General features: G+C 61.2%; 1 long non-coding RNA gene across 1 annotated transcript; it reads left to right on the top strand.

The window, feature by feature from the left end:
• LOC141206971 (uncharacterized) lies at positions 1 to 25778 on the top strand. The gene is made up of 3 exons (XR_012277441.1): positions 1 to 276; positions 21876 to 21962; positions 25708 to 25778. It is a non-coding gene; the product is annotated as an uncharacterized lncRNA (long non-coding RNA).
• Positions 25779 to 26343: the final 565 nt, after the last annotated feature.

Here is a 26343-nt window from a genome sequence, read left to right as displayed (position 1 = left end):
ACGCCGACGCCGCGCTCTGCTCTCCAGTCCCGGCTCCTGCTCCCTTGGAATTGGCCTTGTAACACCGGCTCCCGTCCGGGTATGGAACACCGCACCAGCACCGCGCACCGCCCTCTTCTCTCCTGCTCTCTTGGCCTTTTAAGCCGGCTCCTGGGCTGAGTATACGGTGACCTGCACTCTGCTCTCTCACCATCACCCTGGAAACAAGGCTGCAGGCCTGGCTACAGCTCTCCCTGCTTCACCTTCAAGTCAAGTGCAATAGCCACGTTTTTCTGGGTGAGTGTTCCCAGCATTGGTCATCATCCATATATGGAGGGGTCGCAGGCTGGTCACATGGGGACATGGGGCTGAAGGGGGGGCTGGATGGACCCATGGGGACATGGATGGGGACATGGGGCTGAAGGGGGGGCTGGATGGACCCATGGGGACATGGATGGGGACATGGGGCTGAAGGGGGGGCTGGATGGACCCATGGGGACATGGATGGGGACATGGGGCTGAAGGGGGGGCTGGATGGACCCATGGGGACACGGATGGGGATATGGGGCTGAAGGGGGGGCTGGATGGACCCATGGGGACATGGATGGGGACATGGGGCTGAAGGGGGGGCTGGATGGACCCATGGGGACATGGATGGGGACATGGGGCTGAAGGGGGGGCTGGATGGACCCATGGGGACATGGATGGGGACATGGGGCTGAAGGGGGGGCTGGATGGACCCATGGGGACATGGATGGGGACATGGGGCTGGATGGACCCATGGGGACATGGATGGGGACATGGGGCTGGATGGACCCATGGGGACATGGATGGGGACATGGGGCTGGATGGACCCATGGGAACATGGATGGGGACATGGGGCTGGATGGACCCATGGGAACATGGATGGGGACATGGGGCTGGATGGACCCATGGGAACATGGATGGGGACATGGGGCTGGATGGACCCATGGGAACATGGGGCTGGATGGACCCATGGGGACATGGATGGGGACATGGGGCTGGATGGACCCATGGGAACATGGGGCTGGATGGACCCATGGGGACATGGATGGGGACATGGGCTGAAGGGGGGGCTGGATGGACCCATGGGGACATGGGCTGAAGGGGGGGCTGGATGGACCCATGGGGACATGGATGGGGACATGGGGCTGAAGGGGGGGCTGGATGGACCCATGGGGACATGGATGGGGACATGGGGCTGAAGGGGGGGCTGGATGGACCCATGGGGACATGGATGGGGACATGGGGCTGAAGGGGGGGCTGGATGGACCCATGGGGACATGGATGGGGACATGGGGCTGAAGGGGGGGCTGGATGGACCCATGGGGACATGGATGGGGACATGGGGCTGAAGGGGGGGCTGGATGGACCCATGGGGACATGGATGGGGACATGGGGCTGGATGGACCCATGGGGACATGGATGGGGACATGGGGCTGGATGGACCCATGGGGACATGGATGGGGACATGGGGCTGGATGGACCCATGGGGACATGGATGGGGACATGGGGCTGGATGGACCCATGGGGACATGGATGGGGACATGGGGCTGGATGGACCCATGGGGACATGGATGGGGACATGGGGCTGGATGGACCCATGGGGACATGGATGGGGACATGGGGCTGGATGGACCCATGGGGACATGGATGGGGACATGGGGCTGGATGGACCCATGGGGACATGGATGGGGACATGGGGCTGGATGGACCCATGGGGACATGGATGGGGACATGGGGCTGGATGGACCCATGGGGACATGGATGGGGACATGGGGCTGGATGGACCCATGGGGACATGGATGGGGACATGGGGCTGGATGGACCCATGGGGACATGGATGGGGACATGGGGCTGGATGGACCCATGGGGACATGGATGGGGACATGGGGCTGGATGGACCCATGGGGACATGGATGGGGACATGGGGCTGGATGGACCCATGGGGACATGGATGGGGACATGGGGCTGGATGGACCCATGGGGACATGGATGGGGACATGGGGCTGGATGGACCCATGGGGACATGGATGGGGACATGGGGCTGGATGGACCCATGGGGACATGGATGGGGACATGGGGCTGGATGGACCCATGGGGACATGGATGGGGACATGGGGCTGGATGGACCCATGGGGACATGGATGGGGACATGGGGCTGGATGGACCCATGGGGACATGGATGGGGACATGGGGCTGGATGGACCCATGGGGACATGGATGGGGACATGGGGCTGGATGGACCCATGGGGACATGGATGGGGACATGGGGCTGGATGGACCCATGGGGACATGGATGGGGACATGGGGCTGGATGGACCCATGGGGACATGGATGGGGACATGGGGCTGGATGGACCCATGGGGACATGGATGGGGACATGGGGCTGGATGGACCCATGGGGACATGGATGGGGACATGGGGCTGGATGGACCCATGGGGACATGGGGCTGGATGGACCCATGGGGACATGGGGCTGGATGGACCCATGGGGACATGGGGCTGGATGGACCCATGGGGACATGGGGCTGGATGGACCCATGGGGACATGGGGCTGGATGGACCCATGGGGACATGGATGGGGACATGGGGCTGGATGGACCCATGGGGACATGGATGGGGACATGGGGCTGGATGGACCCATGGGGACATGGATGGGGACATGGGGCTGGATGGACCCATGGGGACATGGATGGGGACATGGGGCTGGATGGACCCATGGGGACATGGGGCTGAAGGGGGGGCTGGATGGACCCATGGGGACATGGGGCTGAAGGGGGGGCTGGATGGACCCATGGGGACATGGGGCTGAAGGGGGGGCTGGATGGACCCATGGGGACATGGGGCTGAAGGGGGGGCTGGATGGACCCATGGGGACATGGGGCTGAAGGGGGGGCTGGATGGACCCATGGGGACATGGGGCTGAAGGGGGGGCTGGATGGACCCATGGGGACATGGGGCTGAAGGGGGGGCTGGATGCACCCATGGGGACATGGGGCTGAAGGGGGGGCTGGATGCACCCATGGGGACATGGGGCTGAAGGGGGGGCTGGATGGACCCATGGGGACATGGGGCTGAAGGGGGGGCTGGATGGACCCATGGGGACATGGGGCTGAAGGGGGGGCTGGATGGACCCATGGGGACATGGGGCTGAAGGGGGGGCTGGATGGACCCATGGGGACATGGGGCTGAAGGGGGGGCTGGATGGACCCATGGGGACATGGGGCTGAAGGGGGGGCTGGATGGACCCATGGGGACATGGGGCTGAAGGGGGGGCTGGATGGACCCATGGGGACATGGGGCTGAAGGGGGGGCTGGATGGACCCATGGGGACATGGGGCTGAAGGGGGGGCTGGATGGACCCATGGGGACATGGGGCTGAAGGGGGGGCTGGATGGACCCATGGGGACATGGGGCTGAAGGGGGGGCTGGATGGACCCATGGGGACATGGGGCTGAAGGGGGGGCTGGATGGACCCATGGGGACATGGGGCTGAAGGGGGGGCTGGATGGACCCATGGGGACATGGGGCTGAAGGGGGGGCTGGATGGACCCATGGGGACATGGGGCTGAAGGGGGGGCTGGATGGACCCATGGGGACATGGGGCTGAAGGGGGGGCTGGATGGACCCATGGGGACATGGATGGGGACATGGGGCTGAAGGGGGGGCTGGATGGACCCATGGGGACATGGAGCTGAAGGGGGGGCTGGATGGACCCATGGGGACATGGATGGGGACATGGAGCTGAAGGGGGGGCTGGATGGACCCATGGGGACATGGATGGGGACATGGGGCTGAAGGGGGGGCTGGATGGACCCATGGGGACATGGGGCTGAAGGGGGGGCTGGATGGACCCATGGGGACATGGATGGGGACATGGGGCTGATGGGGGGGCTGGATGGACCCATGGGGACATGGATGGGGACATGGGGCTGATGGGGGGGCTGGATGGACCCATGGGGACATGGATGGGGACATGGGGCTGAAGGGGGGGCTGGATGGACCCATGGGGACATGGATGGGGACATGGGGCTGAAGGGGGGGCTGGATGGACCCATGGGGACATGGATGGGGACATGGGGCTGAAGGGGGGGCTGGATGGACCCATGGGGACATGGATGGGGACATGGGGCTGAAGGGGGGGCTGGATGGACCCATGGGGACATGGATGGGGACATGGGGCTGAAGGGGGGGCTGGATGGACCCATGGGGACATGGATGGGGACATGGGGCTGGATGGACCCATGGGGACATGGGGCTGAAGGGGGGGCTGGATGGACCCATGGGGACATGGATGGGGACATGGGGCTGGATGGACCCATGGGGACATGGATGGGGACATGGGGCTGGATGGACCCATGGGGACATGGATGGGGACATGGGGCTGGATGGACCCATGGGGACATGGATGGGGACATGGGGCTGGATGGACCCATGGGGACATGGATGGGGACATGGGGCTGGATGGACCCATGGGGACATGGATGGGGACATGGGGCTGGATGGACCCATGGGGACATGGATGGGGACATGGGGCTGGATGGACCCATGGGGACATGGGGCTGGATGGACCCATGGGGACATGGGGCTGGATGGGGACATGGGGCTGGATGGACCCATGGGGACATGGGGCTGGATGGACCCATGGGCACATGGGGCTGGATGGACCCATGGGGACATGGGGCTGGATGGACCCATGGGGACATGGGGCTGGATGGACCCATGGGGACATGGATGGGGACATGGATGGGGACATGGGGCTGGATGGACCCATGGGGACATGGGGCTGGATGGGGACATGGGGCTGGATGGACCCATGGGGACATGGATGGGGACATGGGGCTGGATGGACCCATGGGGACATGGATGGGGACATGGGGCTGGATGGACCCATGGGGACATGGATGGGGACATGGGGCTGGATGGGGACATGGGGCTGGATGGGGACATGGGGACATGGATGGGGACATGGGGCTGGATGGGGACATGGGGCTGGATGGGGACATGGGGACATGGATGGGGACATGGGGCTGGATGGACCCATGGGGACATGGGGCTGGATGGACATGGATGGGGACATGGGGCTGGATGGACATGGATGGGGACATGGGGCTGGATGGACATGGATGGGGACATGGGGCTGGATGGACCCATGGGGACATGGGGCTGGATGGACATGGATGGGGACATGGGGCTGGATGGACCCATGGGGACATGGGGCTGGATGGACATGGATGGGGACATGGGGCTGGATGGACCCATGGGGACATGGGGCTGGATGGACATGGATGGGGACATGGGGCTGGATGGACCCATGGGGACATGGGGCTGGATGGACATGGATGGGGACATGGGGCTGGATGGACCCATGGGGACATGGGGCTGGATGGACATGGATGGGGACATGGGGCTGGATGGACCCATGGGGACATGGGGCTGGATGGACCCATGGGGACATGGGGCTGGATGGACCCATGGGGACATGGGGCTGGATGGACCCATGGGGACATGGGGCTGGATGGACCCATGGGGACATGGGGCTGGATGGACCCATGGGGACATGGGGCTGGATGGACCCATGGGGACATGGGGCTGGATGGACCCATGGGGACATGGGGCTGGATGGACCCATGGGGACATGGGGCTGGATGGACCCATGGGGACATGGGGCTGGATGGGGACATGGGGCTGGATGGACCCATGGGGACATGGGGCTGGATGGACCCATGGGGACATGGATGGGGACATGGGGCTGGATGGGGACATGGGGCTGGATGGGGACATGGGGCTGGATGGACCCATGGGGACATGGATGGGGACATGGGGCTGGATGGGGACATGGGGCTGGATGGACCCATGGGGACATGGATGGGGACATGGGGCTGGATGGACCCATGGGGACATGGATGGGGACATGGGGCTGAAGGGGGGGCTGGATGGACCCATGGGGACATGGGGCTGAAGGGGGGGCTGGATGGACCCATGGGGACATGGATGGGGACATGGGGCTGAAGGGGGGGGCTGGATGGACCCATGGGGACATGGGGCTGAATGGGGGGGCTGGATGGACCCATGGGGACATGGATGGGGACATGGGGCTGAATGGGGGGGCTGGATGGACCCATGGGGACATGGATGGGGACATGGGGCTGAATGGGGGGGCTGGATGGACCCATGGGGACATGGGGCTGGATGGACCCATGGGGACATGGATGGGGATATGGGGCTGAATGGGGGGGCTGGATGGACCCATGGGGACATGGATGGGGATATGGGGCTGAATGGGGGGGCTGGATGGACCCATGGGGACATGGATGGGGACATGGGGCTGAATGGGGGGGCTGGATGGACCCATGGGGACATGGGGCTGAATGGGGGGGGCTGGATGGACCCATGGGGACATGGGGCTGAATGGGGGGGCTGGATGGACCCATGGGGACATGGGGCTGAATGGGGGGGCTGGATGGACCCATAGGGACATGGATGGGGACATGGGGCTGAATGGGGGGGCTGGATGGACCCATGGGGACATGGATGGGGACATGGGGCTGAATGGGGGGGCTGGATGGACCCATGGGGACATGGATGGGGACATGGGGCTGAATGGGGGGGCTGGATGGACCCATGGGGACATGGATGGGGACATGGGGCTGAATGGGGGGGCTGGATGGACCTATGGGGACATGGATGGGGACATGGGGCTGGATGGACCCATGGGGACATGGATGGGGACATGGGGCTGGATGGACCCATGGGGACATGGATGGGGACATGGGGCTGAATGGGGGGCTGGATGGACCCATGGGGACATGGGGCTGAATGGGTGGGCTGGATGGACCCATGGGGACATGGGGCTGAAGGGGGGGCTGGATGGACCCATGGGGACATGGGGCTGAAGGGGGGGCTGGATGGACCCATGGGGACATGGGGCTGAAGGGGGGGCTGGATGGACCCATGGGGACATGGGGCTGAAGGTGGGGCTGGATGGACCCATGGGGACATGGGGCTGAAGGTGGGGCTGGATGGACCCATGGGGACATGGGGCTGAAGGGGGGGCTGGATGGACCCATGGGGACATGGGGCTGAAGGGGGGGCTGGATGGACCCATGGGGACATGGGGCTGAAGGGGGGGCTGGATGGACCCATGGGGACATGGGGCTGAAGGGGGGGCTGGATGGACCCATGGGGACATGGGGCTGAAGGGGGGGCTGGATGGACCCATGGGGACATGGGGCTGAAGGGGGGGCTGGATGGACCCATGGGGACATGGGGCTGAAGGGGGGGCTGGATGGACCCATGGGGACATGGGGCTGAAGGGGGGGCTGGATGGACCCATGGGGACATGGGGCTGAAGGGGGGGCTGGATGGACCCATGGGGACATGGGGCTGAAGGGGGGGCTGGATGGACCCATGGGGACATGGGGCTGAAGGGGGGGCTGGATGGACCCATGGGGACATGGGGCTGAAGGGGGGGCTGGATGGACCCATGGGGACATGGGGCTGAAGGGGGGGCTGGATGGACCCATGGGGACATGGGGCTGAAGGGGGGGCTGGATGGACCCATGGGGACATGGGGCTGAAGGGGGGCTGGATGGACCCATGGGGACATGGGGCTGAAGGGGGGGCTGGATGGACCCATGGGGACATGGGGCTGAAGGGGGGGCTGGATGGACCCATGGGGACATGGGGCTGAAGGGGGGGCTGGATGGACCCATGGGGACATGGGGCTGAAGGGGGGGCTGGATGGACCCATGGGGACATGGATGGGGACATGGGGCTGAAGGGGGGGCTGGATGGACCCATGGGGACATGGGGCTGAAGGGGGGGCTGGATGGACCCATGGGGACATGGGGCTGAAGGGGGGGCTGGATGGACCCATTCGGACATGGATGGGGACATGGGGCTGAAGGGGGGGCTGGATGGACCCATGGGGACATGGATGGGGACATGGGGCTGAAGGGGGGGCTGGATGGACCCATGGGGACATGGATGGGGACATGGGGCTGAAGGGGGGGCTGGATGGACCCATGGGGACATGGATGGGGACATGGGGCTGAAGGGGGGGCTGGATGGACCCATGGGGACATGGATGGGGACATGGGGCTGAAGGGGGGGCTGGATGGACCCATGGGGACATGGATGGGGACATGGGGCTGAAGGGGGGGCTGGATGGACCCATGGGGACATGGATGGGGACATGGGGCTGAAGGGGGGGCTGGATGGACCCATGGGGACATGGATGGGGACATGGGGCTGAAGGGGGGGCTGGATGGACCCATGGGGACATGGGGCTGAATGGGGGGGCTGGATGGACCCATGGGGACATGGGGCTGAATGGGGGGGCTGGATGGACCCATGGGGACATGGGGCTGAATGGGGGGGCTGGATGGACCCATGGGGACATGGATGGGGACATGGGGCTGAATGGGGGGGCTGGATGGACCCATGGGGACATGGATGGGGACATGGGGCTGAATGGGGGGGCTGGATGGACCCATGGGGACATGGGGCTGGATGGACCCATGGGGACATGGATGGGACATGGGGCTGAATGGGGGGCTGGATGGACCCATGGGGACATGGATGGGGACATGGGGCTGAATGGGGGGGCTGGATGGACCCATGGGGACATGGGGCTGAATGGGGGGGCTGGATGGACCCATGGGGACATGGGCTGAATGGGGGGCTGGATGGACCCATGGGGACATGGATGGGGACATGGGGCTGAATGGGGGGGCTGGATGGACCCATGGGGACATGGATGGGGACATGGGGCTGAATGGGGGGCTGGATGGACCCATGGGGACATGGATGGGGACATGGGGCTGAATGGGGGGGCTGGATGGACTCATGGGGACATGGATGGGGACATGGGGCTGAATGGGGGGCTGGATGGACCCATGGGGACATGGATGGTGACATGGGGCTGAATGGGGGGGCTGGATGGACCCATGGGGACATGGATGGGGACATGGGGCTGAATGGGGGGGCTGGATGGACCCATGGGGACATGGGGCTGAATGGGGGGCTGGATGGACCTATGGGGACATGGATGGGGACATGGATGGGGACATGGGGCTGGATGGACCCATGGGGACATGGATGGGGACATGGGGCTGAATGGGGGGGCTGGATGGACCCATGAGGACATGGGGCTGAATGGGGGGGCTGGATGGACCCATGGGGACATGGATGGGGACATGGGGCTGAATGGGGGGGCTGGATGGACCCATGGGGACATGGATGGGGACATGGGGCTGAATGGGGGGGCTGGATGGACCCATGGGGACATGGATGGGGACATGGGGCTGAATGGGGGGCTGGATGGACCCATGGGGACATGGGGCTGGATGGACCCATGGGGACATGGATGGGGACATGGGGCTGAAGGGGGGGCTGGAACGACCCATGGGGACATGGATGGGGACATGGGGCTGGATGTACCCATGGGGACATGGATGGGGACATGGGGCTGAAGGGGGGCTGGATGGACCCATGGGGACATGGGGCTGAAGGGGGGGCTGGATGGACCCATGGGGACATGGATGGGGACATGGGGCTGGATGGACCCATGGGGACATGGATGGGGACATGGGGCTGGATGGACCCATGGGGACATGGATGGGGACATGGATGGGGACATGGGGGCTGGATGGACCCATGGGACATGGATGGGGACATGGGGCTGGATGGACCCATGGGGACATGGATGGGGACATGGGGCTGGATGGACCCATGGGGACATGGATGGGGACATGGGGCTGGATGGGACCATGGGGACATGGATGGGGACATGGGGCTGGATGGACCCATGGGGACATGGATGGGGACATGGGGCTGGATGGACCCATGGGGACATGGATGGGGACATGGGGCTGGATGGACCCATGGGGACATGGATGGGGGACATGGGGCTGGATGGACCCATGGGGACATGGATGGGGACATGGGGCTGGATGGACCCATGGGGACATGGATGGGGACATGGGGCTGGATGGACCCATGGGGACATGGATGGGGACATGGGGCTGAAGGGGGGGCTGGATGGACCCATGGGGACATGGGGCTGGATGGACCCATGAGGACATGGATGGGGACATGGGGCTGAAGGGGGGGCTGGATGGACCCATGGGGACATGGGGCTGGATGGGGACATGGGGCTGAAGGGGGGCTGGGATGGACCCATGGGGACATGGATGGGGACATGGGGCTGAAGGGGGGGCTGGATGGACCCATGGGGACATGGATGGGGACATGGGGCTGAAGGGGGGGCTGGATGGACCCATGGGGACATGGATGGGGACATGGGGCTGAAAGGGGGGCTGGATGGACCCATGGGGACATGGATGGGGACATGGGGCTGAAGGGGGGGCTGGATGGACCCATGGGGACATGGATGGGGACATGGGGCTGAAGGGGGGGCTGGATGGACCCATGGGGACATGGATGGGGACATGGGGCTGAAGGGGGGCTGGATGGACCCATGGGGACATGGATGGGGACATGGGGCTGAAGGGGGGCTGGATGGACCCATGGGGACATGGATGTGGACATGGGGCTGAAGGGGGGGCTGGATGGACCCATGGGGACATGGATGGGGACATGGGGCTGAAGGGGGGGCTGGATGGACCCATGGGGACATGGATGGGGACATGGGGCTGAAGGGGGGGCTGGATGGACCCATGGGGACATGGATGGGGACATGGGGCTGAAGGGGGGGCTGGATGGACCCATGGGGACATGGATGGGGACATGGGGCTGAAGGGGGGCTGGATGGACCCATGGGGACATGGATGGGGACATGGGGCTGAAGGGGGGGCTGGATGGACCCATGGGGACATGGATGGGGACATGGGGCTGAAGGGGGGGCTGGATGGACCCATGGGGACATGGATGGGCTGAAGGGGGGGCTGGATGGACCCATGGGGACATGGGGCTGAAGGGGGGGCTGGATGGACCCATGGGGACATGGGGCTGAAGGGGGGGCTGGATGGACCCATGGGGACATGGATGGGGACATGGGGCTGAAGGGGGGGCTGGATGGACCCATGGGGACATGGATGGGGACATGGGGCTGAATGGGGGGGCTGGATGGACCCATGGGGACATGGATGGGGACATGGGGCTGAATGGGGGGGCTGGATGGACCCATGGGGACATGGATGGGGACATGGGGCTGAATGGGGGGGCTGGATGGACCCATGGGGACATGGATGGGGACATGGGGCTGAATGGGGGGCTGGATGGACCCATGGGGACATGGATGGGGACATGGGGCTGAATGGGGGGGCTGGATGGACCCATGGGGACATGGATGGGGACATGGGGCTGAATGGGGGGGCTGGATGGACCCATGGGGACATGGATGGGGACATGGGGCTGAATGGGGGGGCTGGATGCACCCATGGGGACATGGATGGGGACATGGGGCTGAATGGGGGGGCTGGATGGACCCATGGGGACATGGATGGGGACATGGGGCTGAATGGGGGGGCTGGATGGACCCATGGGGACATGGATGGGGACATGGGGCTGAATGGGGGGGCTGGATGGACCCATGGGGACATGGATGGGGACATGGGGCTGAATGGGGGGGCTGGATGGACCCATGGGGACATGGATGGGGACATGGGGCTGAATGGGGGGGCTGGATGGACCCATGGGCACATGGATGGGGACATGGGGCTGAATGGGGGGGCTGGATGGACCCATGGGGACATGGATGGGGACATGGGGCTGAATGGGGGGGCTGGATGGACCCATGGGGACATGGGGCTGAATGGGGGGGCTGGATGGACCCATGGGGACATGGGGCTGAATGGGGGGGCTGGATGGACCCATGGGGACATGGGGCTGAATGGGGGGGCTGGATGGACCCATGGGGACATGGGGCTGGATGTACCCATGGGGACATGGATGGGGACATGGGGCTGAAGGGGGGGCTGGATCGACCCATGGGGACATGGATGGGGACATGGGGCTGGATGTACCCATGGGGACATGGATGGGGACATGGGGCTGAAGGGGGGGCTGGATGGACCCATGGGGACATGGGGCTGAAGGGGGGGCTGGATGGACGCATGGGGACATGGATGGGGACATGGGGCTGGATGGACCCATGGGGACATGGATGGGGACATGGATGCGGACATGGGGCTGGATGGACCCATGGGGACATGGATGGGGACATGGGGCTGGATGGACCCATGGGGACATGGATGGGGACATGGGGCTGGATGGACCCATGGGGACATGGATGGGGACATGGGGCTGGATGGACCCATGGGGACATGGATGGGGACATGGGGCTGGATGGACCCATGGGGACATGGATGGGGACATGGGGCTGAAGGGGGGGCTGGATGGACCCATGGGGACATGGGGCTGGATGGACCCATGAGGACATGGATGGGGACATGGGGCTGAAGGGGGGGCTGGATGGACCCATGGGGACATGGATGGGGACATGGGGCTGGATGGGGACATGGGGCTGAAGGGGGGGCTGGATGGACCCATGGGGACATGGATGGGGACATGGGGCTGAAGGGGGGGCTGGATGGACCCATGGGGACATGGATGGGGACATGGGGCTGAAGGGGGGGCTGGATGGACCCATGGGGACATGGGGCTGAAGGGGGGGCTGGATGGACCCATGGGGACATGGGGCTGAAGGGGGGGCTGGATGGGGACATGGGGCTGAAGGGGGGCTGAAGGGGGGGCTGGATGGGGACATGGGGCTGAAGGGGGGGCTGGATGGACCCATGGGGACATGGGGCTGAAGGGGGGGCTGGATGGACCCATGGGGACATGGGGCTGAAGGGGGGGCTGGATGGACCCATGGGGACATGGGGCTGAAGGGGGGGCTGGATGAACCCATGGGGACATGGGGCTGAAGGGGGGGCTGGATGGACCCATGGGGACATGGGGCTGAAGGGGGGGCTGGATGGACCCATGGGGACATGGGGCTGAAGGGGGGGCTGGATGGACCCATGGGGACATGGGGCTGAAGGGGGGGCTGGATGGACCCATGGGGACATGGGGCTGAAGGGGGGGCTGGATGGACCCATGGGGCTGAACGGGGGGGCTGGATGGACCCATGGGGACATGGAGCTGAAGGGGGGGCTGGATGGACCCATGGGGACATGGAGCTGAAGGGGGGGCTGGATGGACCCATGGGGCTGAAGGGGGGGATGGATGGACCCATGGGGACATGGGGCTGAAGGGGGGGCTGGATGGACCCATGGGGACATGGATGGGGACGTGGGGCTGAAGGGGGGGCTGGATGGACCCATGGGGACATGGATGGGGACATGGGTCTGAAGGGGGGGCTGGATGGACCCATGGGGACATGGATGGGGAAATGGGGCTGAAGGGGGGGCTGGATGGACCCATGGGGACATGGATGGGGACATGGGGCTGAAGGGGGGGCTGGATGGACCCATGGGGACATGGGGCTGAAGGGGGGGCTGGATGGACCCATGGGGACATGGGGCTGAAGGGGGGGCTGGATGGACCCATGGGGACATGGGGTTGAAGGGGGGGCTGGATGGGGACATGGGGCTGAAGGGGGGGCTGGATGGACCCATGGGGACATGGGGCTGAAGGGGGGGCTGGATGGACCCATGGGGACATGGGGCTGAAGGGGGGGCTGGATGGACCCATGGGGACATGGATGGGGACATGGGGCTGAAGGGGGGGCTGGATGGACCCATGGGGACATGGATGGGGACATGGGGCTGAAGGGGGGGCTGGATGGACCCATGGGGACATGGATGGGGACATGGGGCTGAAGGGGGGGCTGGATGGACCCATGGGGACATGGGGCTGAAGGGGGGGCTGGATGGACCCATGGGGACATGGGGCTGAAGGGGGGGCTGGATGGACCCATGGGGACATGGGGCTGAAGGGGGGGCTGGATGGACCCATGGGGACATGGGGCTGAAGGGGGGGCTGGATGAACCCAAGGGGACATGGGGCTGAAGGGGGGGCTGGATGGACCCATGGGGACATGGGGCTGAAGGGGGGGCTGGATGGACCCATGGGGACATGGGGCTGAAGGGGGGGCTGGATGGACCCATGGGGACATGGGGCTGAAGGGGGGGCTGGATGGACCCATGGGGCTGAACGGGGGGGCTGGATGGACCCATGGGGACATGGAGCTGAAGGGGGGGCTGGATGGACCCATGGGGACATGGATGGGGACATGGAGCTGAAGGGGGGGCTGGATGGACCCATGGGGCTGAAGGGGGGGATGGATGGACCCATGGGGACATGGGGCTGAAGGGGGGGCTGGATGGACCCATGGGGACATGGATGGGGACGTGGGGCTGAAGGGGGGGCTGGATGGACCCATGGGGACATGGATGGGGACATGGGGCTGAAGGGGGGGCTGGATGGACCCATGGGGACATGGATGGGGAAATGGGGCTGAAGGGGGGGCTGGATGGACCCATGGGGACATGGATGGGGACATGGGGCTGAAGGGGGGGCTGGATGGACCCATGGGGACATGGGGCTGAAGGGGGGGCTGGATGGACCCATGGGGACATGGGGCTGAAGGGGGGGCTGGATGGACCCATGGGGACATGGGGCTGAAGGGGGGGCTGGATGGACCCATGGGGACATGGGGCTGAAGGGGGGGCTGGATGGACCCATGGGGACATGGATGGGGACATGGGGCTGAAGGGGGGGCTGGATGGACCCATGGGGACATGGATGGGGACATGGGGCTGAAGGGGGGGCTGGATGGACCCATGGGGACATGGATGGGGACATGGGGCTGAAGTGGGGGCTGGATGGACCCATGGGGACATGGATGGGGACATGGGGCTGAAGGGGGGGCTGGATGGACCCATTGGGACATGGGGCTGAAGGGGGGGCTGGATGGACCCATGGGGACATGGGGCTGAAGGGGGGGCTGGATGGACCCATGGGGACATGGGGCTGAAGGGGGGGCTGGATGGACCCATGGGGCTGAAGGGGGGGCTGGATGGACCCATGGGGACATGGGGCTGAAGGGGGGGCTGGATGGACCCATGGGGACATGGGGCTGAAGGGGGGGCTGGATGGACCCATGGGGCTGAAGGGGGGGCTGGATGGACCCATGGGGACATGGGGCTGAAGGGGGGGCTGGATGGACCCATGGGGACATGGGGCTTAAGGGGGGGCTGGATGGACCCATGGGGACATGGGGCTGAAGGGGGGGCTGGATGGACCCATGGGGCATGGATGGGGACATGGGGCTGAAGGGGGGGCTGGATGGACCCATGGGGCTGAAGGGGGGGCTGGATGGACCCATGGGGACATGGGGCTGAAGGGGGGGCTGGATGGACCCATGGGGACATGGGGCTGAAGGGGGGGCTGGATGGACCCATGGGGACATGGGGCTGAAGGGGGGGCTGGATGGACCCATGGGGACATGGATGGGGACATGGGTCTGAAGGGGGGGCTGAATGGACCCATGGGGACATGGATGGGGACATGGGGTTGAATGGACCCATGGGGACATGGTTGGGGACATGGGGCTGAATGGGGGGGCTGGATGGACCCATGGGGACATGGGGCTGAATGGGGGGGCTGGATGGACCCATGGGGACATGGATGGGGACATGAGGCTGAATGGGGGGGCTGGATGGACCCATGGGGACATGGATGGGGACATGGGGCTGAATGGGGGGGCTTGCTGGACCCATGGGGACATGGATGGGGACATGGGGCTGAATGGGGGGGCTGGCTGGACCCATGGGGACATGGATGGGGACATGGGGCTGAATGGGGGGGCTGGCTGGACCCATGGGGACATGGATGGGGGGGCTGGCTGGACCCATGGGGACATGGATGGGGACATGGGGCTGAATGGGGGGGCTGGCTGGACCCATGGGGACATGGATGGGGAATTGGGGATGAATGGGGGGGCTGGCTGGACCCATGGGGACATGGATGGGGACATGGGGCTGGCTGGACCCATGGGGACATGGATGGGGACATGGGGCTGAATGGGGGGGCTGGCTGGACCCATGGGGACATGGGGCTGAATGGGGGGGCTGGATGGACCCACGGGGACATGGATGGGGACATGGGGCTGAATGGGGGGGCTGGCTGGACCCACGGGGACATGGATGGGGACATGGGGCTGAATGGGGGGGCTGGCTGGACCCACGGGGACATGGATGGGGACATGGGGCTGAATGGGGGGCTGGCTGGACCCACGGGGACATGGATGGGGACATGGGGCTGAATGGGGGGGCTGGCTGGACCCACGGGGACATGGATGGGGACATGGGGCTGAATGGGGGGGCTGGCTGGACCCACGGGGACATGGATGGGGACATGGGGCTGAATGGGGGGGCTGGCTGGACCCACGGGGACATGGATGGGGACATGGGGCTGAATGGAGGGGCTGGCTGGACCCACGGGGACATGGATGGGGACATGGGGCTTAATGGGGGGGCGGGCTGGACCCACGGGTACATGGATGGGGACATGGGGCTGAATGGGGGGGCTGGCTGGACCCACGGGGACATGGATGGGGACATGGGGCTGAATGGGGGGGCTGGCTGGACCCACGGGGACATGGATGGGGACATGGGGCTGAATGGGGGGGCTGGTTGGACCCACGGGGACATGGATGGGGACATGGGGCTTAATGGGGGGGCTGGCTGGACCCACGGGGACATGGATGGGGACATGGGGCTGAATGGGGGGGGCTGGCTGGACCCACGGGGACATGGATGGGGACATGGGGCTGAATGGGGGGGGCTGGCTGGACCCACGGGGACATGGATGGGGACATGGGGCTGAATGGGGGGTCTGGCTGGACCCACGGGGACATGGATGGGGACATGGGGCTGAATGGGGGGGCTGGCTGGACCCACGGGGACATGGATGGGGACATGGGGCTGAATGGGGGGGCTGGCTGGACCCACGGGGACATGGATGGGGACATGGGGCTGAATGGGGGGGCTGGCTGGACCCACGGGGACATGGATGGGGACATGGGGCTGAATGGGGGGGCTGGCTGGACCCACGGGGACATGGATGGGGACATGGGGCTGAATGGGGGGGCTGGCTGGACCCATGGGGACATGGATGGGGACATGGGGCTGAATGGGGGGGCTGGCTGGACCCATGGGGACATGGATGGGGACATGGGGCTGAATGGGGGGGCTGGCTGGACCCATGGGGACATGGATGGTGACATGGGGCTGAATGGGGGGGCTGGCTGGACCCATGGGGACATGGATGGGGACATGGGGCTGAATGGGGGGGCTGGCTGGACCCATGGGGACATGGGGCTGAATGGGGGGGCTGGCTGGACCCATGGGGACATGGGGCTGGATGGGGGGGCTGGCTGGACCCATGGGGACATGGGGCTAATGGGTGGGCTGGCTGGACCCATGGGGCTGAATGGGGGGGGCTGGCTGGACCCATGGGGCTAATGGGGGAGCTGGCTGGACCCATGGGGACATGGGGCTGAATGGGGGGGCTGGCTGGACCCATTGGGACATGGGGCTGAATGGGGGGGCTGGCTGGACCCATGGGGCTGAATGGGGGGGCTGGCTGGACCCATGGGGCTGAATGGGGGGGCTGGCTGGACCCATGGGGCTGAATGGGGGGGCTGGCTGGACCCATGGGGCTGAATGGGGGGGCTGGCTGGACCCATGGGGCTGAATGGGGGGGCTGGATGGACCCATGGGGCTGAATGGGGGGGCTGGCTGGACCCATGGGGCTGAATGGGGGGGCTGGCTGGACCCATGGGGCTGAATGGGGGGGCTGGCTGGACCCATGGGGCTGAATGGGGGGGCTGGCTGGACCCATGGGGCTGAATGGGGGGGCTGGCTGGACCCATGGGGCTGAATGGGGGGGCTGGCTGGACCCATGGGGCTGAATGGGGGGGCTGGCTGGACCCATGGGGCTGAATGGGGGGGCTGGCTGGACCCATGGGGCTGAATGGGGGGGCTGGCTGGACCCATGGGGCTGAATGGGGGGGCTGGCTGGACCCATGGGGCTGAATGGGGGGGCTGGCTGGACCCATGGGGACATGGATGGGGACATGGGGCTGAATGGGGGGGCTGGCTGGACCCATGGGGACATGGATGGGGACATGGGGCTGAATGGGGGGGCTGGCTGGACCCATGGGGACATGGGGCTGAATGGGGGGGCTGGCTGGACCCATGGGGACATGGATGGGGACATGGGGCTGATGGGGGGGGCTGGCTGGACCCATGGGGACATGGAGGGGGACATGGGGCGGAAAGGGGAGCTGGATGGACCCATGGGGACATGGAGGGCGACATGGGGCGGAAAGGGGGGCTGGATGGACCCATGGGGACATGGGGCTGAAGGGGGGGGGGGCTGGCTGGACCCATGGTGACATGGATGGGGACATGGGGCTGAAGGGGGGGCTGGGTGGACGCATGGGGACATGGATGGGGACATGAGGCTGAATGGGGGGGCTGGATGGACCCATGGGGACATGGATGGGGACATGGGGCTGAATGGGGGGGCTTGCTGGACCCATGGGGACATGGATGGGGACATGGGGCTGAATGGGGGGGCTGGCTGGACCCATGGGGACATGGATGGGGACATGGGGCTGAATGGGGGGGCTGGCTGGACCCATGGGGACATGGATGGGGACATGGGGCTGAATGGGGGGGCTGGCTGGACCCACGGGGACATGGATGGGGACATGGGGCTGAATGGGGGGGCTGGCTGGACCCACGGGGACATGGATGGGGACATGGGGCTGAATGGGGGGGCTGGCTGGACCCACGGGGACATGGATGGGGACATGGGGCTGAATGGGGGGGCTGGCTGGACCCACGGGGACATGGATGGGGACATGGGGCTGAATGGAGGGGCTGGCTGGACCCACGGGGACATGGATGGGGACATGGGGCTTAATGGGGGGGCGGGCTGGACCCACGGGTACATGGATGGGGACATGGGGCTGAATGGGGGGGCTGGCTGGACCCACGGGGACATGGATGGGGACATGGGGCTGAATGGGGGGGCTGGCTGGACCCACGGGGACATGGATGGGGACATGGGGCTGAATGGGGGGGCTGGTTGGACCCACGGGGACATGGATGGGGACATGGGGCTTAATGGGGGGGCTGGCTGGACCCACGGGGACATGGATGGGGACATGGGGCTGAATGGGGGGGGCTGGCTGGACCCACGGGGACATGGATGGGGACATGGGGCTGAATGGGGGGGCTGGCTGGACCCACGGGGACATGGATGGGGACATGGGGCTGAATGGGGGGTCTGGCTGGACCCACGGGGACATGGATGGGGACATGGGGCTGAATGGGGGGGCTGGCTGGACCCATGGGGACATGGGGCTGGATGGGGGGGCTGGCTGGACCCATGGGGACATGGGGCTAATGGGGGGGCTGGCTGGACCCATGGGGCTGAATGGGGGGGGCTGGCTGGACCCATGGGGCTAATGGGGGAGCTGGCTGGACCCATGGGGACATGGGGCTGAATGGGGGGGCTGGCTGGACCCATTGGGACATGGGGCTGAATGGGGGGGCTGGCTGGACCCATGGGGCTGAATGGGGGGGCTGGCTGGACCCATGGGGCTGAATGGGGGGGCTGGCTGGACCCATGGGGACATGGATGGGGACATGGGGCTGAATGGGGGGGCTGGCTGGACCCATGGGGACATGGATGGGGACATGGGGCTGAATGGGGGGGCTGGCTGGACCCATGGGGACATGGGGCTGAATGGGGGGGCTGGCTGGACCCATGGGGACATGGATGGGGACATGGGGCTGATGGGGGGGGCTGGCTGGACCCATGGGGACATGGAGGGGGACATGGGGCGGAAAGGGGAGCTGGATGGACCCATGGGGACATGGAGGGCGACATGGGGCGGAAAGGGGGGGCTGGTTGGACCCACGGGGACATGGATGGGGACATGGGGCTTAATGGGGGGGCTGGCTGGACCCACGGGGACATGGATGGGGACATGGGGCTGAATGGGGGGGGCTGGCTGGACCCACGGGGACATGGATGGGGACATGGGGCTGAATGGGGGGGCTGGCTGGACCCACGGGGACATGGATGGGGACATGGGGCTGAATGGGGGGCTGGCTGGACCCACGGGGACATGGATGGGGACATGGGGCTGAATGGGGGGGCTGGCTGGACCCACGGGGACATGGATGGGGACATGGGGCTGAATGGGGGGGCTGGCTGGACCCATGGGGACATGGGGCTGGATGGGGGGGCTGGCTGGACCCATGGGGACATGGGGCTAATGGGGGGGCTGGCTGGACCCATGGGGCTGAATGGGGGGGGCTGGCTGGACCCATGGGGCTAATGGGGGAGCTGGCTGGACCCATGGGGACATGGGGCTGAATGGGGGGGCTGGCTGGACCCATTGGGACATGGGGCTGAATGGGGGGGCTGGCTGGACCCATGGGGCTGAATGGGGGGGCTGGCTGGACCCATGGGGCTGAATGGGGGGGCTGGCTGGACCCATGGGGCTGAATGGGGGGGCTGGCTGGACCCATGGGGCTGAATGGGGGGGCTGGCTGGACCCATGGGGCTGAATGGGGGGGCTGGATGGACCCATGGGGCTGAATGGGGGGGCTGGCTGGACCCATGGGGCTGAATGGGGGGGCTGGCTGGACCCATGGGGCTGAATGGGGGGGCTGGCTGGACCCATGGGGCTGAATGGGGGGGCTGGCTGGACCCATGGGGCTGAATGGGGGGGCTGGCTGGACCCATGGGGCTGAATGGGGGGGCTGGCTGGACCCATGGGGCTGAATGGGGGGGCTGGCTGGACCCATGGGGACATGGATGGGGACATGGGGCTGAATGGGGGGGGCTGGCTGGACCCATGGGGACATGGATGGGGACATGGGGCTGAATGGGGGGGCTGGCTGGACCCATGGGGACATGGGGCTGAATGGGGGGGCTGGCTGGACCCATGGGGACATGGATGGGGACATGGGGCTGATGGGGGGGGCTGGCTGGACCCATGGGGACATGGAGGGGGACATGGGGCGGAAAGGGGAGCTGGATGGACCCATGGGGACATGGAGGGCGACATGGGGCGGAAAGGGGGGCTGGATGGACCCATGGGGACATGGGGCTGAAGGGGGGGGGGCTGGCTGGACCCATGGTGACATGGATGGGGACATGGGGCTGAAGGGGGGGCTGGGTGGACGCATGGGGTGACATATGGATGGAGGCATGGGGCTGAAGGGGGGGGCTGGCTGGACGCATGGGGAGACTTATGGATGGAGGCACGGGGCTGAAGGGGGGGGCTGGCTGGACGCATGATCGGACACATGGAGGTGAAGGTGGCCAAGTTGGGGACCTGGATGGACACATGGAGGTGAAGGGCGGCAAGCTGGACACATGGGGACCTGGATAGATATATGGGGTGGGGTGGGATGCATATATGAGGGGGACAGGATGGATATATGAAGGGGGGCGGGCTGGACACATGGAGGCCCGGATGGATATATGGGAGGGGCAGGCTGGACACATGGAGACCAGAATGGATATATGGGGGGGGGGGGGGGTCAGGTTGGATAGCTGGGTGGCCACGCTGGACAAGGGACTTTATTACTGTTTAGGGGCCAGATTGAGGAACTTTATTAGTTTATGATGGCGAATGGGGAACATTATTACTTTAGAGTCCAATTAGGGACATTATTACTTCTGTAATATAATTTACTTTTTAGGAAACTGTTTTCCATAAGAGGGGACAAAAGGGGGGTCCTGTTACTGTGCAGGGCGCCACTATGTCGCTTTATTTCTTCAACTGGTGTAGTGTAGAATCCTGGGGAAAAGTGGGAATGTGCTCTAAAAGAGATCAGTTATTGATAACTGTGTGTTATTTTCTGCAGAGATGATTCCTGGCTGGAAGAAGTGATGGCGGACTGTGCCAGATGAAGAAAAGCGAAGATGAAGAACTTCACCTAGAGACATCACTGGTGAGTCAGTGTATTACTGTACACTTACACTATATAGTATATACTGAGCTCCTGTGTATGTCACTCATGATAACTGTATTACCTGTACACTGACACTATATACAGAGCTCCTGTGTATAATGTCACTGGTGATCACTGTATTACCTGTACACTATATACAGAGCTCCTGTGTATAATGTCACTGGTGATCACTGTATTACCTGTACACTGACACTATATACAGAGCTCATATGTATAGTGACAGTGTTGTTAGTATTGTGGTTTGTATTCCTGATTAGTATTGTAGTATTTGGTCACTATGTGGTGGTAATATGTGGTCTGGTCATGGTGTGGTGATATTTGTCCCTTTTGTATGTGGTATTATTGGTGTTGTTATAGTGGATTATGTTGTGTATGGCGGTCATTTGTTCTCGCTGAGATTAACTAGGAAAAGATTTTTTTCAATGAGGCCACGGCTTCACTATCCGTATTTGGTCAGTATTTTTTCTCAGTAGTGAGAGGCAAAAGCAGGAGTGGGTGATAAATACAGAATTGGTGACTTGTTTCTATTCTACCTTTTCTCTGATTGTTCCTCACCTGGTTTTGGCTCCCACTCCTGAGAATAATCCTGACTGAATACTGATAGTGGGGCTGTGGCCTTAGAGATGAAATACTTGGAGCAGAGCGTCAGAGATGCACTTACAGGGGTTCTCCGGGGAAAACAAGTAATCACCTCTCCACAGGATCAGTGATAACTTATTGATTGGTGGGGGTCTGACTACTGGGACCTGCACCGATCGGCAGAATGTGGAGCTTTTCTCCCCATTAGACTGGAGCTCATGTGCGACTCGACCACTGATCCATTCTTCCAATCGGTGCAGTTTCCAATCAATAAGTGATCACCTATCCTGTGTAGCCCATGAATCTGTGATCACTTGTTTTAACCGCAGAAGCTCTTTCATGCAAACTCCAGAAATTGTCCATCCCTGTTCTAGTCTGTGCACAGTAGATGTGAGGAGCCGCCGGTCACTGCTCCACTATAACAGGGAGATAATATAAGAGAACCACCGAATGATAGGTCCAGTACAACAAAAGCAATTCAAAAATACCTTTATTCAAGTTATGGTTAAAGTGACACTACATACACAAGGAAAGCCGCATTATAATAGTCATACAGCAATGTTATAATATATACTGGACTCTAAGATATATAGATGAATAAGAATAGATAAACATCAAGCAGGTTAATACATGGAAGGAAGGGGACAAACGGAAAGGGGTTATATCACCGAAATGGCAACTAAGAAAACATGTGAATGGCCAAATCATAAATATATATATATGTACATGGCAGTGTGGAGAGGAAAATTCCCGTGTGCTCCATGTCATTTAATAGTACATATACCCCATGCTTATCCATACAGTCCAGAGTAATCAGTGTGTAAGCCCAAATATAGAGTGTATCTACCTGCACAGAAGTCCAGTGTGTATAAATGGCATCAAGCGGCGCAGCCCCGACGCGCGTTTCGGACACACGTCCTTCGTCAGGGGGTAGCGTCCATATGAACCAGCACGTATAAAAATACTAATGTGACCAATCGGTAAGCACCGGGTGTCCTACATAATTAGGATCGCCCGCAATTAAGCTCCAAATTGAGGCGGGCGCATACAGCTGGTTATCCGCCGGTGTATACAGGCAGCGCTTGATGTGCACGCATGCGGCGGCCGGAGGAACCGGAAGTCGCGGGCATCGCGTCATGCATCAGCCGACGACGGGAACACACGTGACCCGGGTCACCTGATGCATAGAGACACGTGACCGCAGCCTCACGGAGCACAGACGGCGCATGCGCGCAGCGCTTACCCGTAGAATGGGCATCAAATTGTCCTCTGTATCCAAGCAACCACGGGAGATCAGGAAGCCAGAATGGAGAAAGGAACACAAGAGGAATAAAGATCACGCAGATAGAGACAACTCGGGGAATCAGAGTGACAATAAGTAAGTGTGAGAAAAGTGAAGTGACTGTGCAAATCATACAAATATAATCATATGTTATGTATATACACATCGACCACAATGGGAGATATGCATAGAGAGGAAGAGGGATAAAGTGAACATGTGCTATATATCAAAGACCTATAATGGCCAGTTAAAACATTAAGGTGTGTGTATATAGAGTATAACACAGTGTATATATCCATATTTGAATATATTTGCGTATACATACATATCAAATATAAAGTGTTTACGTGCAATAAATAGAGTAACATGAAAAAAAGGGGGGGGAAAGAAAAAAAGAGAAGAGAAAAAAATATATATATAAAAGATATATATAAAAAATAAAATAAAAAATTTTTTTTACATATAAATATATAGATAGATAGTAAAAACAATCAGATAATACATCATCATACGTATGGAAATAATATACAGGTGAGACATTCTATCCCATCAAGAAAAAATTACATTTTTATATATAAAATATATAAAGAAAGAAAAAAGGGGGAGAGGGGAGGGTGGGGGGAGGGGAGAGGGGGGGGAAGAGAAGAACAATATAATAACGGCTTCCAATCTTCAATCCCGAAATATGTCATAACACTAGGATCCCACTCCGATGCTAGATCAAAGGCCACATCAGAAATAAACTATAAGAGGGGAGAGAGAGTTAAAATTACTATCATATAGAAAATAAATAAAAACATGTTAAAAACAAATTAAAAACAAACAGGCAGGTTCAAGGACTAGATTGGTCACAGAAATGGAACGTAACTCATGTCAATACCGGTAGGCCAATTCCTTAGATTAAGGAGAATCTGCTCCAGTGATGCGGATTTTATACAACAGGCCGATATATTAAAGATGCGATTCTTGGAGAGAGGCTACAGCCGTCGCTCCGTCAAAAGAGCATTTAATAGGGCTAAACATACCTCTAGACACAATGAACTATATTCAAATAAGACACAGCCAACGAACAGAACTGTTAGATTCATCACACAGTATCATGGTCAAACTAATCTGATGCGCTATTTTCTAAACAAATCTTGGCCCATCCTACAATCTGACCCTGTGCGCTCGAGATATTTGAGCCCGAAACCCAATATCACTTTTCGTCGGTCACGTAATTTACGGGACGATCTAGTGAAAAGTCACTATACCAATGAAAGAACAACTTTTATGTCTAAAGTGAAACCACTCAAAGGCTGTAGACCCTGTGGTAAATGTGTGGCATGTTCAAATGTGGTGCGATCCGACACATTTCAAAGCTCGGACGGACTTACAATATATAATATCCAACACCTCATTACATGTACCACAACTGCAGTGATCTATTATGCCACTTGCCCATGCTCATTAATCTATGTGGGATTAACTACCCGCCAATTAAAGGTTAGGATACGCGAGCATGTTCTTGGTATTATAGCAGCAAAAGAAATCAATGATCCATCGCTCTTGAAGACAATACCGAGACACTTCAAGACATTTCACGGATGTGACGCCTCATTACTTAGAGTAATTGGAATTGATATGGTTCCACCTAACATTAGAGGAGGTAAGATAAGTAAACGTCTGGCCCAATTAGAAACAAGATGGATCTGGACATTGAAAACTGTCTGTCCTTTGGGACTCAATGAGAACATGAGTTACGTTCCATTTCTGTGACCAATCTAGTCCTTGAACCTGCCTGTCTGTTTTTAATTTGTTTTTAACATGTTTTTATTTATTTTCTATATGATAGTAATTTTAACTCTCTCTCCCCTCTTATAGTTTATTTCTGATGTGGCCTTTGATCTAGCATCGGAGTGGGATCCTAGTGTTATGACATATTTCGGGATTGAAGATTGGAAGCCGTTATTATATTGTTCTTCTCTTTCTCCCCCTTTTTTCTTTCTTTATATATTTTATATATAAAAATGTAATTTTTTCTTGATGGGATAGAATGTCTCACCTGTATATTATTTCCATACGTATGATGATGTATTATCTGATTGTTTTTACTATCTATCTATATATTTATATGTAAAAAAAATTTTTTATTTTATTTTTTATATATATCTTTTATATATATATTTTTTTCTCTTCTCTTTTTTTCTTTCCCCCCCCTTTTTTTCATGTTACTCTATTTATTGCACGTAAACACTTTATATTTGATATGTATGTATACGCAAATATATTCAAATATGGATATATACACTGTGTTATACTCTATATACACACACCTTAATGTTTTAACTGGCCATTATAGGTCTTTGATATATAGCACATGTTCACTTTATCCCTCTTCCTCTCTATGCATATCTCCCATTGTGGTCGATGTGTATATACATAACATATGATTATATTTGTATGATTTGCACAGTCACTTCACTTTTCTCACACTTACTTATTGTCACTCTGATTCCC

The sequence above is a fragment of the Phyllobates terribilis genome, unplaced genomic scaffold, assembly GCF_046119375.1.
Source record: "Phyllobates terribilis strain yellow unplaced genomic scaffold, ASM4611937v1 Scaffold_155__1_contigs__length_4435156, whole genome shotgun sequence".
In the NCBI taxonomy this organism is placed as follows: Eukaryota; Metazoa; Chordata; class Amphibia; order Anura; family Dendrobatidae; genus Phyllobates; species Phyllobates terribilis.
The sequence above is the reverse complement of the archived record's forward strand: the minus strand, read 5'-3'. Positions and strand labels throughout refer to the sequence as shown.